The sequence below is a fragment of the Oryx dammah genome, unplaced genomic scaffold (genome assembly GCF_014754425.2).
Source record: "Oryx dammah isolate SB20612 unplaced genomic scaffold, SCBI_Odam_1.1 HiC_scaffold_2, whole genome shotgun sequence".
Lineage (NCBI taxonomy): Eukaryota > Metazoa > Chordata > Mammalia > Artiodactyla > Bovidae > Oryx > Oryx dammah.
This window is the reverse complement of record NW_024070186.1, coordinates 51,106,211-51,121,144: the sequence shown is the minus strand read 5'-3', so window position 1 is coordinate 51,121,144 and position 14,934 is coordinate 51,106,211. Positions and strand designations below refer to the sequence as shown.

Genomic DNA, 14,934 nt, shown 5'->3' with positions numbered 1-14,934 from the left:
AAAGGGAGCGATGAAAGGAAGGAAGGAGGAACCTAATCATATTCGTGAAAGACTAGTTTAAAACTATATATGTTATTAAAATAAAATACTTTTTAAAATGAAATTATCGTATTAAGTGTTGTCTAAGGGCAAGATACTGAGTTATAATCTCATTGAATTCTCTGAACAGTAGTAGTGAACATTTATGGGACATTTATTTTTCTACATGCTTTCTGTATATTAACTTAAATAATTCATTATGGTTATTATCCTTTATGGCAGATGAGGAAACTGGGGCTTTAGAGAGATTTAAGTTAGCTGGCCTTGTTCACAAAAGTTAAGTGGTCAAGTTGGGATTTAAACATGGGAGGCTTGGCTCCAACATTGGTTCTCTTAACACACAGCACAACACAGCCACTTTCTTTGAGAAAAGTATCAGGAAAAAAAGACATTTGAGAAATCATGGAGAAATTGTATCAAGTGAACTAAGAGTACAGGGTAAAAAGACAGGCTTTGGCATCCAAGTCTTATAATTGCATCACCTTAGGAAAGTTACCACCTCCCTGATTCTTGGTTTATTGACTATAAAAATGAAATAAAAGCTACCTTGCAAATTTGTAGCAAGAAAAACAGATGATTAAGGAAAACCTTGGTAGTAGTTCAATAAATGATAGTCATTATCATTGTATTATTACTCTTTTGAAGTTTTGCAGACAGCTCAAAGACTCCAGTCATACAACTTCCCTGTTTTATTTGTTTTTAACCTAACAGCTCTAATTAATGAAGAAAATAAAATGTTGATAAAGGAAAATTGAAACAAAAGAATTGATAGTAATGAGGGCTATCAGGTGCATTTTTATATCAACATAGCCAGGAGAGGGGGAAAAAAATGTTTTCCATTTTCCAGGAAAACAGAATTATCTACTTATTCTGAAAAAAAAAGAATAAATATAAAAATTAGAAAAGGGACTTTGTGCTAGATAGCAGATAATTAGAGATTGGTTCCTTTAATTGATTAATGTATTCCAATAATCTATTCAAGTACTTGAGTTAATTGTGACATGGTTCTGGAGAAGTTAGCTGGTTTAGCCAAAGGTGTATAGCTAGTTGGTAACTCAGTGAAGACTAAAAACACTGCTATATTTAAAATACATAACCAACAAAGACCTACTATATAGCACATGGAACTCCACTCAACATCATGTGGCAGCCTGGATGGGAGGGGAGTTTGGAGGAGACTAGATCACAACATTGTTAATTGGCTATACCTCAAAACAAAATAAAAAGTTAAAAAATAAAATATGTAAGATTCATTAACATATGACAATCCCTTCAAATACCTTTATAAATCTACTGAGTGTTATGAAGAGTTCTGCTCTGGGAGAGTAGTCCACTGTCAACTGAAAAATAAAAATAAAAACGAGAAATACACAACCTAAAAGCTGCAAGCTATGATTTATTTGATGACTGTATTAAGGACTATTGCCTGGGATGGTGACGGACAGGGAGGCCTGGCGTGCTGCGATTCATGGGGTCACGAAGAGTCGGACATGACTGAGCAACTGAACTGAACTGAACTGATTGCCTGGGAAGGCAACCTCTCAGACAGTTCCTTGGAATTGTTCCAAAGGTAAGAGTGAAAATGAAAGTGAAGTCGCTCAGTCCTGTCCGACTCCTTGTGACCCCATTGACTGTAGTCTACCAGGTTCCTCTATCCATGGGATTTTCCAGGCAAGAATACTGAAGTGGGTTGCCATTTCCTTCTCCAGAGGATCTTCCTGACCCAGGGGTCAAACCCATATCTCCCACATTGCAGGCAGATGCTTTACTGCCTGAGCCACCAGGGAAACCCAAGAGGAAAGACAGGAGTCTCCGTTTATGAGTTTTTGCTGTGGAGGGGAAAAGGTAGTAGAACATCAAAAGATTACTGCTAATCACAAAAACAAACAACAAAAGCACACATCTCAAGTTAGTGATTCTAGTGCTTTTCTACCCACAGGAAGATGCAAGAGTCTGTACTCATTGAAATTATTTCTTTATTATGCATCTTAATTATCTAGAGCCAGTATCCTGTTTTTCTCCATCCTGAATTCCCCTCAGGACACACCAATGGTCAGACTCCCGTAACTGATGGAGTGCAATATTGTTTACTAAAATGGCAGGCAATTTTTTTTGGTCACACAACAATAAAAATAAGTGGTGCTAATCTACAAGGTTTAAAAGAAATAAGGAAGGGTTAATCTGCACACCATAAAAGAAAACCAGAAGGAAGTAAATAAAATTTGCTTCAAACTTCTGTTCTTGCTTTTAAATATATGTTACTTTTTTTTTTCTTTTCCCCCTCCTGATAATAAGATCAATAGAAGAGAACAAGAGTTAATACCTAAAAGGGGATACTTCCTGCTGTTATAGCTGGTTGGAGCCTTATTATTTTCTCTCAATTCCTTTGACTTGATGCAGTTATACCTAGGACATTGTATGAAAATACAGTGTTTGATGCTGCTTAAGAATAGATGCTTCAGAAAATCTTCAGTTAAATTGATCTCACTGCTGCTCTGGGAATTTCTATATTGTTCTCTTCGGGTATCTTTATTGCTAAGAATAGCCTTTTAAGGTCATAATTGTGCCTATTATGATATATCTAATATGTTTGTTGATGATTAATGGGACAGGCAATTAGTACCTTAATGAAATACTGCTTTTCCAATATTTAGAACAAACTACTGATTCTTATTATGATCTTTATCCTAATATTAAATGTAGGAATAGCTAAATGTCAGAATCTTTCTATTAAAGACTTCAACTGAAGCACTGCAACTCTGTTAAACTGTAATCAGTGAGTTGGCACAATGACACTCATGCTGCTAGAGTATAGCCACATAGGAACTCAAAATATATATTAATTAAGAAGGAAGGAAGGGAGGGAGTAAGGGCAATCCTGCTTTTGCCATCCATCCTATAAGAGAAGGGTGAGTTATTTTTAGATTCAGCGATCTCTCTCCAAAGCATTCCAAAGGTGCTCAATCAATTGATGTTTGGATTCCTGATTGCTGAGGAGACATAGAGGAGGTACCTAGGTCACTGAAAGGAAGGAAAGGAAGGTAGAGTCCTACTGACAAAATAGGAAACATGTCAATGGACAGAAGATAATATCCTGAAAGATGATGTTTACAGAAGGGGTAGGTGTCAGCGTGGGGGGGGGGGCGGGTGGTGAACAAGGATTAGGGAAGATAGAGCCCCATGGAGGCAATATAATTTGCACATCATAGATAAGCAAACTAAAATTTAGAAATATTAGATAATTTGTCTCAGACTACGGAGTTTCTTGGGTTTCCCTGGTGGCTCAGAATGTAAAGAATCTGCTCCAGTGCAGGAGACCCAGGTTAAATACTTGGATCTTCCTGATCCCCTGGAGAAGGGCATGGCAACCCAATCCAGTATTCTTGCCTGGAAAATCCCAAGGACAGGGGAGCATGGAAGATTATAATCAACGGGGTCACAAAGAGTTGGACATGGCTTAGGGACTAAACTACCACCACCACAGAGTTTCTTAGTAGAAAAGCTGTTAATAGAACCCAGACTTTGCCCCAAAGTGCATACTCTTTCTACCACATCATCCTGGGCAGGTTTGGAGCTTGGGAAAATTCACATCTGAGGCTGTTAATTTTGGTCCCCTAGAGGTAAGACCATCCTCAGCAGATGTGTACAAGGCTGGATACCTGACGGCTGGTTATTTTCAGTGGATTCTCACATCAAGCCCTTTCTCCTTCCCGGTGTTCTGAACTCCAGAGATCATTTCCAAATGATCTTTCTGGGTCATAAATAAGCTTTTACAAAGTGATCCTATTCCCTTCCCTGTAATTTCTGTCTTCAAACCTCCCAGGTAACCCGGAAGGCATAGAGTTGTTTAACTTTTATTACTTTATAAAGTTTTCTACTCTAACACACATGTGTTCTTCAGTTATTCAACAACTGCTTTATGATAATCATGATGAAAGGCCTGGTTCAAAATTCAGTTGATACAATTAGAATTACTTTATATTCTTACACTATTACATGCTAAACAACTTTGCCTACTTCTTCAAACCTTATTCCACTTTCCATAAGCTGTGGTATGACTTAACCATTTGTTACCTCACAATTTCTAGTTATCAGCACAAAGGGAGGCTCCTCCTTGAGGGCAAAAAACATTATCTGTTCTTTTGTTTTTAATATCTTACTCACCTGTGGTTGTATACCATCTTTATTTTTTAATAAGGCTTGTATTTTTGTTTCTTGATTTTTTTCTTAATCTTTTCAATAAATGTTTTTTCTTTTTTGATCAATTTGCCTTGCTTTTTATTTTTCTATTTTATTAATTTCTGCTTTATTTTCAAGAAATTAACACAATTTTTTGCAATTTCTTCTACTCTTGGTTTGTATGTTGTTTTGCAATAAATAAATACATTGAAGATTGTATCGCTTTTTTATACTCTCCTGATTTTACGTAGGATTTTTGTTTTTCTTCTGTTTCTAAAGAGTTTGTAGTTTCCCATTTGTGTTTCCCTTTAATCTAGGTTGAACACATTCTTAAATTTTTAATTGTGCTATATCAACCAAGGGGAAATGTGCTATTTATAATCTCTGCCACTTAAAATATGTCCATCTAGAAAAAAACAGTGTTGACAATGGATAACCAGCAAGGACCTATTGTATAGCACATGAAATTCTGCTCATTGCTATATGGCAGCTTGAACAAGAGAGGAAATCAGGGGAGAATGGATACGTGTACAGGTATGTCTCTTTGCTGTTCACCTGAAATTATCACAACAATGTTAACTGGCTATACTCCAATGCAAAATAAAAAGCTTAAAAAAATAAATGAAAAAGAAAAAAGAAATGGGTGGATCTTTATTTGTGATCTAGTTAAGTTTTGAGAATGTTCTGTTTGTATTTCTTTAAAAAAAACCTATTCTCCATTTGGCGGGGTGCAAAGATGTGTGTGGTTATATTACATATATCACTTAAAATGATTTTTAATGGTATAGATGCTTCTGCAAGAGATACCAGTTTCTCCCCACCTACAGTTCAAATAATTGCAAGGTCTCATTGCCATTTCCAAAACCTTTGACAGAAAAAGAGAGACTTGTTTCTACATTTCCACAAATGTACAGTCACAGGGAGGATACGGGGAGGCTGTCAAAATCTGATAAGAAAACTAAACAATAAATAATAAGACCTAAAAACGAGTGTAAATAGTATTGATCCCACCACAAAATGGCTTGGTGACCTTGGACAAGTCACTCCTCAAGGTTTCTGTTTCCTTATCTCTCAATGGGAATGGTCATACCTGTGCTCCCAACTTGACGAGGTTTGTCAGGAGAAGCCAAGAGGTAAGAAATGTGAACATAAACTAATAAATAAAAAATATTAGCAGAGGTTGCTAATATTTAGATACAAGATAAAAGATAACAAAATGTAAAACGGCCAACACAGACTCCAAGGTGCTCATTTTCTATTGGTTCCCTTCCCTGGTCCCAGCACCTTCAGGTTCCTTTGAGGACACCTTCCTCCTGCTTGGAGAAACCCCCGCCCAATTGTGTGAGTCTCTCCGTTCGTTGCAAAGGCAGGCAGCTTGGAACCTACTGGAAGCGCGTTGTGGAGGGAGCAGAAACCTGCCCGCAGCTAAAATTCGCGCTTCAGCACAGTGAGACCGAGCAAGTACGGTGTCTCTTCCTCACGCTGTGGGGGTTGACTGGCAGCTGTTGCCCAAAGACTCGTCAATCAAAGGACGCTTTCGCCCCGGACTCCTCCAGGTCTTGGGCATAGTCTCAGCTACGGAGATATTTGGGCTGGAAGCTTCAAGGGCCTCTGAGATCTCATCCAGCAATCGCGGCATTCTGTCTAAGCACTACGGTGTTCGGCATGAGGGTTTTCAGGAAAGATGCTCCTCACGGTCCCGCGCCTCCTGGGGAAGATAATTGAGCGCCGAGAGCACGAGCGCTGGGTTCGGTGGTGCTAGAGCCGCGGCAGCCTGTGCGGTGTGTGTGGGCACCCAGCCTCCTCCAAGCCCTCTCTCCCCAAACTGCCTTCCTGCCGCAGTCCAGGCCCAAATTAATTCTCTTCCCTGGGCACGATCCTTCCGTTTCCCCGATGGGATCCAGCCTTTCAACCATTAACCTCCCAGCTACGGGGAGGAGGGGAGGTGCAGGATGGACGGAGTGAAGGGTGGGAGGCATTTTGCACGTTCAGAGGCACCAAAATTAACTGCCAAAGCTAAAAGAGTCTGCTTTCTTCCGTTTCTGACAGACGAATGCAGTGGGATGCCTGCTGGGCCAGCTGCCACCCCGGCCCGGAGCCCTGGGTTCACTTCGCAGCCTGCTGCCGAGTTTCAGACCGCAGCACTCAGCATCCGCCCGGCTTTGCCCCCTTGCCGAAGTCTGCAGATCGATAGATGCTGGGCGTACGCTTTTCCCTAGGCTAAAGCCCCAAAGCTCCCACCTTCGCCTTCTATTTATTTGCCCGCTCCCACCACTACCATCGAAGTACGTGCCCCTCTGGTAGTGTTGGCGCTGAAACCCGAGCGAGGGAAAGGGCGCCTCCCCATCCCCTCCTCCCCATCCCCGCCGCGACTCGGGGTTTTACTGCGGCAGCCGGAGGTGACAGCTACGCCTGAGCCTCCTCCGTTGCTCTCAGAGCCCCGGCTTCCCCAGCCTCCGGAAAGCGCCTCCTTCTGAGAGGCTGGCCCTAGAGAAGTGCTAACGTGCTGCAGGAAACCAAATTTAAAAATGTAGAAGTCGCTGGGCTGCATTCCTCCGAGGACGAGCCTGATCGCCCGGGACCGAGAGTGGCAGCGTGTGGGAAGTTGGGACCATAGGCAAGGGGGGAGGGGAGTGGTGCAGCCGGCATTCCCTTCTGAAAGGAGTCGCTGGGAGCAGTGACCGGTTGGACACAAGTTTGCCTGGGAGTGTTTTCCTTTCGTCAATAATTAATCACCGGAATCAGGCTGACAGAATTGGAGTTTTAGCAATAGTGCAGAGGGCGGGGCCGAACACCTAACTCCCGGAGCTTTGAGGTGCCCAGCGCAGTAGGAAGCTCGCAGCAGTTGGGGAGGAGCCAAAGCACTGGTGCTCACCTAAGCCGCAGGAGATCCAACCCAACCGGGAGGTAAGCATCTTCCAAATACATGCTTGAACGGTAACGTAGCTTTTAAAGGATAGAATTCCTGTCTTTAGAAGGAATAATAATACCGAGCCATAAAGCAATGTACCAGCTTATTATTTAACTGCACTAAAAATTTTAAGAATTGAATGGGTTTTTCCATTTGCCTTTAACTATGTTAGAAACTAAGATGTTTCAGTCAACAGAAGCCAAACTTTACTACTGAAACTTTCCCAGCCAAAAGAAGAGAAAATTACTTTGTTAATTACTTTTGTTTTTTATCTTTGTATAATGCAGTAACACTATTCAGAGAAATGTCATTGGGTGTTGCTTGATTTCATTCTTAAATATTTTGTTTATCTTGTTTCATGTTTTTATACAATACTTTTTGCCCATAAGCTACTTGAGGCAATAATACACACAAGTCAATTGCCCCCAAAGTAAAGAATTTCCAACAAGGGATACATTTTAACATTTTATCATGATTATTAAGCTGTATTGCTGTTTGTTTTAGTGGACAAGTCTTGTCGGACTCTTTTGCAACCCCCTGGACTCTAGCTCACCAGGCTCCTCTGTCCATGGGATTTTCCAGGCAAGCATGCTGGAGTAGGTTGCCATTTCCATCTCCAATTAAGCAGTATGTATTTTCTTTAAGATGATTAAGTGACCACTTATAAGTAACTAGACTTCTAAACCCAAGGAGAAAAGTACATATAGATAACTTTGACAAGGGGGTTGAGGATATGGCATAATGGATGGAAAAGACTTTAGATATGAGCAGAGATTCTAGATCTGTGTCAACTAAAATGACATTCAACTGATTGGCAATTAACATATGAACCCAGCCCTTGATCAAATAAAGAATTTGAAGAATTATTAACTTTAAATTTTAGCCCTAAAACTACAAATAAACGCACCAAGAAAGTTGGGGCAGTTGTTTTCCTATATTACTTTGTGGTCTGGTAGTTCTTTTGAATTAAATAAATGTTAAGAAATGCATGAGTATTTTTGCTTGTGAGTTCGGTAGATTAGTGTGTAAAATTAATGAGGTTTTAATAACTTAATTTTCACTTCTGAGTTATTCCTATACTTTTTAAAAGACATTTTTTATTGTTTTTTTTAATTGGTTTTTATTGGATGATAGTTGTTTTACAATGTTGTGTTAGTTTCTGTTGTAGAGCAAAGTGAATCAGCTATAACTCCTCTTTTCTGGATTTCCTTCCCATTTAGGTCCCCACAGAGCACTGAGTAGAGTTCCCTGTGCTACCTGTGTTATCTATTTTATAAGTTGTTGTTTAGTTGCTCAGTCGTGTCTGATTCTTTGCTATCCCATATACTGCAACCCACCAGGCTCCTCTGTCCATAGGATTTCAGAGGCAAGATGTTATATATATATATATATATATATATATATATATATATATGTCAGTCCCAATCTCTCGATTCATCCAATCCCTCTCTTCCACCCCTGGAATCCATAAGTCCATAAAACAGGCATCATTTTGATGATTGTTTCAATGGCTGTTGATGGTTTTACGCATCAATTACTAGAGCAACAGCAAACATGTGAAATGTACTATCACCCTCATTACCCAAAGATTTCTATACAACTATTTGATAACAACAAATTAACAATGGTTTGCCAGCCAAATTCATGGGCATTCTAGAAATGCAGTGAATATAAAGTTGAAAGTCAACCAATCCTCAACTTCAATTAGCTTTCTTAATCCACTGTTTGTAAATTTGCAAATACTTACATTAAAACTGTCCTTTGTAATTCTATATCTACTGGGCTTTTATGTCAGCATAAACTATTTTACTACCAAGTATACAAGATGGAAAATCTTCATTAAAAATTATCCAAATGGGACTCAACTTCCAGTATGGTGGTATGAGGAACTCTGTGAACCTACCCTCTCAAGCAAAACAACAATAACTTTAAAATTACTGTTGAAAATTGTACATAAACAACTATTTGGTCTCTAGAAATTGTCCTAAGGAAATAAAACAAATGAAGAAAACTTTGTTAAAGACAATCTATTAAGTTTCAGTAAGAACAGCAAGAGCTTGGATTCTGAGCTACAACCCACTTCCTTCACCAACTCCACCTGGACATGATGGTGCTCTGCTCTGAGGGGGAGTGCAGCCAAGAACACTGGGCTCACTTTCAACCTAGATCACAGTTGAGGGCTACGTTATGTCCGGAGAAAATAGGCCACCAGCATCTCATCCACCACCAGGGTTGCAGAAGCTCTGTTTTAGTTAAGAGCAAGTGAACTGTCTGAGGCTCTCTTCTTCCAATCATCCCCCATTCTTAAGGCAAAAGAGAAAAAACTCAACAACTAAAATAGAACTAACCCATTTTACAATGGGCAAGGGACTTCAGGTATTTCTCTAAAGAAGGTGGGTAAACAACCAATCAACAAATGAAGAGGTGCTTACCATCATTAGCCATTAGGGAAATAAATATCAAAAACACATGATACCACTTTATACCAACCAAAAAGACTCTAATCAAAAAGAAAGATAATAACAATTGTTGGAGAGGGAGTGGAGAAATTAGAACCAGCCTATATTGCTGGTAAGAATATAAAATGAGTGAATTGCTGTGGAAGACAGGTTGTGAATTCCTCAAAAAAATGAAATTTACCATTATAGCCTAGCCATATAACTCATATAATTTCACTCCTAAGTATTATCCAAGAGAATTGAAAATCTAGGTCCATGTAAGAACTTGTGCACTGATGTTCACTACAGCATTACTTATAATACACAAAAAGAGACCATAACTAAAGTATCCATTGACTGGTGAATGGATAGATAAAATGTGATATGGAATGGAATAATGGAATATTATTCAGAAATGAAAAGGAAAAGATATGTGCCATAACATGGATGAACATCTAAGACTATACTAAGTGAAAGACCATATATTGTATATTCCATATATAATATGTCCACAACAGGCAAACCTAGAGACAGAAAGCAGATTTTTTGTGTGTGTGGTTAAGTATGACTGAAGGGGGGGAGGGGTGAAGTTGAGCAGGAATGGGGAGTTACTGCTAAAGGGTACAAGGTGTCTTTATGGGCTAACAAAAATGGTCTAAAACTAACTAGTAATGGTTGCATAACTGTGAGTATACTAAAAACCACTGAATTGTGTGCTTTAGGTAAATTGTATCATGTTTGAATTATATATCTTTATTGAGCTGTTTTTAATAAATTATACAAGGTATTAAAAGAATATATAGGTTCAGAATTTGGAGTTCATGAATCTTCATGTACCACCAGACCAATAGTTTACATGAACCTCTTTCCTAAGGGCCACATTGAAATAGATGAAATAATTGAGTGATACACGTGATACAAATGTGATTTTCAGCCTTGGAGAAGGAAATGGCAACCCACTCCAGTGTTCTTGCCTGGAGAATCCCAGGCTCAGGAGAGCCTGGTGGACTGCTGTCTATGGGATCACAGAGAGTCGGACACGACTGAAGTGACTTAGCAGCAGCAGCAGCAACATACCTGCCCAAGCTTTTCTCTGTTTTGAAATGTCAAATGTCTTTAATGCAATCCTATAGAGAACTGGTTTGCAATACCCTAACTTTTTAAACTCATGCACTCATTAGATTAATACAAGTTCAGTGAGGCCAGTCCTTCCTCCTGTTTCTAGATAAGTCTAGTCCTTTATCAGTTCTTCAGGCCAGTTGTTGAGAGAAGCCACAGTGGGTGAGAGAAGGAAGGAGGGTACCTGAATCTCAGCCCAAGTGTACTTGTCTGCCACTTAGACAACCCCAGTTTCACTTACACTAGAATGGCTCAGAAGTAGAAGTCCTAAGGAGAAAGGAAGAGCTGGAGCAGCCACGAAAGTACTCAGAGCACACTGACATGTCACTGCTGGGAAGCATCTCTAGTGGTTTTAACAATCTTAAATGTAGAAGATCCCAATAATTATTATTCTCCTCTACTCAACTTCTATATTTTGAGTTTCTATAAACTACCTGATCCTGTGCTAAAAACCATAGAATTGAGAAAATGTTTTGTTAAAAAATGGGAAGATAAAATCAGTGAGTCTGAGTTTCAGAGGGGTAGTCACTAACACCTGAACTTGTTGCCAGGAACAGGTATGAGCACACTGAGCCAAAGCATACCCTTAGCTTTAGGGATTCAAGCAAATCCACCTGTATCAGGAAACCTCAGGATTTTCCATTCTCACCAGGTCAAGCTTATCCTTCCATATATCTATTTAGAAGAGCATACCATGCTGATGAAAATGGGGAAGTTCCATGCAATTTTTGACCATTGAAGGTTTTATAGAGATCGTATTGTCATGTTTTGTCAGATTTCTATAAAATAGTTTTAAATGTCTAACCAAATGTCTATAAATTAAATCCATGAAAAATCTGATTGTAGTTATTATTTATTAATATTGCTTTGATCAGGATTAATGATTCTTTTATTCAACATATTTATGGTGCATCTACTCTGTACCAGGACAATTCTAGGCCCTGGGTGAGTAATAAAACAGACAAAATTCCTACCCTTAAGAAACTTAACATTCCAGAGGGGCTGTCATATAAATATGTAATTTTAAGTGAATTATACAGTGCATGAGTAGGAGATAAGGGCTCTGGAGAAAAATTAAACAGGGAAGGGAACAAGTTACAATTTTAAACTGTGGCATCAGGCTAGGAAGTACAGTTATGTAATTAGATAATATAAAGATCATGTATGGGATGGGCCATGAGGATTACCTGCTCCAAGTTAATTTTTTTCCCCCGGGAGCTTCATTTCCCCTTCCCGTCAGCATTGTTTTATTACCTTGAATTTACTGCTGTTTCACCAAAGAAAATATTACATTAGCCCTAACATTCCAAGCAAGCACAAGGAAGACAGAACTTCTTGCCTTTTTTAGAGAACTACAACCCAAATAAAACACCGCCTTATGACAACAAAAATTCTTGTTAAGGAAAATCATTAGCCCGGTCTTTCAGTTTCTCCTGGCCTTTCTCTCTTGCTGTGCCCTGGATTCTTAGAGTCTGTAAGAGGATTGTGGGGTCAATGATTAAGAACCACTTTCCCAAAGTTAACACCTTTTGAAAGAGTGAAGAGAGTACGGGAGAGTTTGAGTGGAAGAAAAATTTCCAGGCCTCTCTGGAAAGGTGAAAGGAGAATAGATCTTTCAGAACTACAGAACATAGGAACCCCACTGATCAACTGGAGAAAAGGGAAAAAGCAACCTGCTTTCCCAGACCAACCCACAGTCTCTCCTCAGGATTAAAGATACCTGAGATATCTGATATTTGATACTTAAAAGATACCTGAGAACACACTGTTCTAGTAAAATATAATGGGTGTGGCAGCTCGCCTGAAATAGGACTTTTAGAAAATGGCTTAAAAGGGATCAGGGACTTGATTATTTTTTTAAGTCAAAAGGGAACATTTATTTTAGGCTTGGATGAGAAGTGTTTAAGAGTCAAGTTAGAAATAAATCAAAAACCTCCTGTTGTAATGGAGTCGTTATGGAGCGTTAGAATTCTCATTTATTTAGTAAATATATTTTAATTGAGCAGCCACCATATGTCAAGTACTGGGGGAACAACACAGGCCTTGCTTCAAAGACCTTTCTTTCGGGTTACCTCATATGCCCTTTCTTACAAAGTAGTCAGAGCACACAATGATGAGGACAAGAGTTTCTGACCTACCTGTCCTGACACTTGCTCCTAGTTTAGATTAGAGCCTCCTTCCATGCCCCAGAGTACCCTCCACTTCCCTGTCATAGCACCTATCTCAGTGCATGGGATGCCTGTGTAACTGTCTCTCCTCCTCTCTAAAAAGTGGTCTGAAGAGAATATGTCAGTGTTATTCACAGTTTATATATCCCTAGTACATGCTTACTGAATATTTGACTAGATGGGACGGATGGATGGATGATTTACCAGAGGTCTCTGCCAAGAGAGGCAGTCTGGAAGAATAGTAGTTAAGAGTGTGTTCTCAACATTAACTGTGAGACTTTGGGTCAATATTTAAGTTTCTCAATGCCTCAGTTTCCTCATTTGTCAAATGGATATAGAAATAGTACCTCTGGTACAGTGTTGTTTAAGTGAACTAAGGTAATACATATAAAATTCTGAGACATAAGTTGCTCAATAAATATCCACTATTATTACCAGTACAGAATGGTGGTTTCGTTGGTGACCATTGGCTATCCAAATATGCCCTTTTGGCTCCATTATAAGATCAAAGGATGTCCATTAGGGCTAAAGTTATCACTTTGGGTTCAAGATCTCAGAAAAGATTAAAAGGAGAATTTGGAAATGAATATGAGTAGAAATTGAACAAGAAAATTTAAAAAGGGAAAGTGCTCAAGATGGCATGTCCAAAGCAATTTTTCTGGGGCAGTAATACCTCTGCTTCTCTCACATCCACCAGCCAACATGCCAGTTCATCCCTGTTCTGGAACATACTTGTGCCTCATAGGATGTCATGCCCAATAAATATCAGTGAGTGTTTACTGATGCAGAAGAAGAAAGAAAAGTGGGAAAAAATTTTATTTGAAGTCAAGACTTATCTAAACCTAAGAGTGTTATATAATCTTTTTTGTTTCTTTTGAAAGTTTAATAATCTTTTTTGCGTGAGATCTGTAGTCAGGATTATCTTAGTACTTCTTCAAATACTGTGTTTATTACCTTCTAAATAAGGTGAAATGCCAACTTGTAACTGTCTGTGGAAACCTAGTAATTTTAATGTTTCCCTCTACTGTTATTAAAGAGAATTCTTTTGGCCTCTTCCCCAATCATAGGGGAATCTCTCTCTCTCTCTCTCTCTTTTTTTTTTTTTATCTTCTCCTAAGAGCAAACTGATTCTCCTTTATTAACTCATCCATTTAAGAGTAATTTTTAAGTAAAGCTAGCTTAGAGTCATTTTATGGATAGAAAAAAATTAGAGTAAGAATTTGTAACAAACCCTGATACTTCAATTACCAACTCTTTATTCCTTGAGGCTGCAGATATTTTACTCCACAAGGGAGAGCTTGGTCATTAAATTTTTAATAGGATATCTTATTGCCTAAAACTTTAAACAAAGGAAAAATCAATCAGGTTGGCCTAGTTCTGATCTTGATGGGCAGGAAAATCATGTTATAATTCAGGACAAAAAAGTGGTTCTACAGGTTTCCTCCATTTAGGAAACCCTGATGCAAATGTAAAATAGATGATATGGTACCCCTCCCTGTGACCTACAGGGTGAATTCTTTCTCCCAGATTCATGAGAGTCACCATTTTACCCAGTTACATCATTTGTGCTTTATGAGTTCAAGAGAGTCACCTAAAAGGACTCTCTTTGGAGAAACAATAAAATGCATGTAGAAAATAAGAGGAACAAATAATATTCTGATAAAAGTTACCATCTTTGAGCCATTATTAAAACCAGGCTCCATTAAGTATCATTTACCAACGTTGTGTAATCTTCACAACAACACAGAAATAACTAATCATCTCTGTGTTACCAACACTTAACTGATGTTTATAGAGGTTAATCAATATCCTGAACATCACATGACAGCAAACTCCAGTTTGCCAATTTCAAAATCCATATTCTCTTATTATGGAAAAAAAATTAATGAAGCAAATCATTCTCCAATGGGATATTGAATTCTGTTATGGAAATAGCACCTTAGATTTGATGAAAGCTTAGTGATCTCTTCTTCAACCCTTCCTCCTGATTGTTAGCAACCCGCAGATGGTATTATCCAGATTCTGTGAACAGTTCCCTAATGGAATTCTCACTACTTCTGTCAGCTAGCCCTTTCCCCTT

At 38.9% G+C, this 14,934-nt stretch overlaps 1 protein-coding gene across 3 annotated transcripts in view; it reads left to right on the top strand.

Moving 5' to 3' along the window:
• Positions 1-6,321: 6,321 nt before the first annotated feature.
• The window catches only part of SPTSSB (serine palmitoyltransferase small subunit B), a 29,867-nt gene continuing 21,254 nt past the window's right edge, over positions 6,322-14,934 (top strand). For 2 of the 3 annotated variants that reach the window (XR_005722410.1, XR_005722411.1), the window contains exon 1: positions 6,322-7,125. The gene's annotated coding sequence lies outside the window, so the exon portion shown is untranslated. The remainder of the gene's footprint in view (positions 7,126-14,934) is intronic. The other variant, XM_040248091.1, reaches the window with a different exon arrangement.